Below are 882 nucleotides of genomic sequence, written 5' to 3' on the forward strand. Positions count from 1 at the left end.
AGCTTGTTGAGGGGAGATGTGCTGTTACATTTTAAAGTGTTTTTAAAACTTGATTCCTCCTAAAAACATTAGTTTTTAGGAGAAATAAAGTGTATAGAATTGTCACGTCACAGTGTAAAGAGTGTAACGTTATTTTGGATTATTGCAGAAAATAAGCTCTGTGACCATTAAATGTTTAGAATTTGTATATGTTTTGTTCTTCAAGATAATCTTCACAGATGAACATAACTTTTATGAATTTTGAAGCCTAAATACAGTTGGCAAAAGTAAAAAGCTAAAATAACTTTACCACGGTCTCATGACTTCAACGCCATCATCACTAAACTAATTACAAAATTACAAAAATGACTGGCTTCAGAACAATGGAAACGGTAGTGCAAAAATGCTAACTTTTTATGACTCATTGCTGCAAACCTTTTTTTGGATTTTCATTGGGTTTTAATAAAAAAAATAAAAATAATTCCTCTAATTATGATATATCAGGATGGTGTGGTTGTACCATCCTGATTGTTTTATGCCCACTCAATATAAAGGTGATTTTTAATTTAAGAATTAAAAACATGTTCATCATAGAAAAGGTTTGTCATATGTTTTAACTGCATTTTTAACGTATTAAATTGAATAGATGAGACAAAAAAAATAATGTGATGGAATTTGTCTTTATTTTGGGTTTGATTTCTGTAATACCTCAAGTCTTCCTCTGCAGAAATTCTGTCAAATAAAAAAACATTTGAGAACCACATTGACGTATATATTCCGTTCCCTCCGGCTGTGGGGAGCAGGGTAATTCAGGTGAAGGAGGCAGAGTTTATGATGTGGTTAGTTTTATGGAAGCGTATGTTTGAGTTTTACCGCCTTCAGATGTCTGAGTGACCTTCAGAG

The sequence above is a fragment of the Sinocyclocheilus grahami genome, unplaced genomic scaffold, assembly GCF_001515645.1.
Source record: "Sinocyclocheilus grahami isolate Dianchi unplaced genomic scaffold, SAMN03320097.WGS_v1.1 scaffold508.1, whole genome shotgun sequence".
NCBI lineage: Eukaryota > Metazoa > Chordata > Actinopteri > Cypriniformes > Cyprinidae > Sinocyclocheilus > Sinocyclocheilus grahami.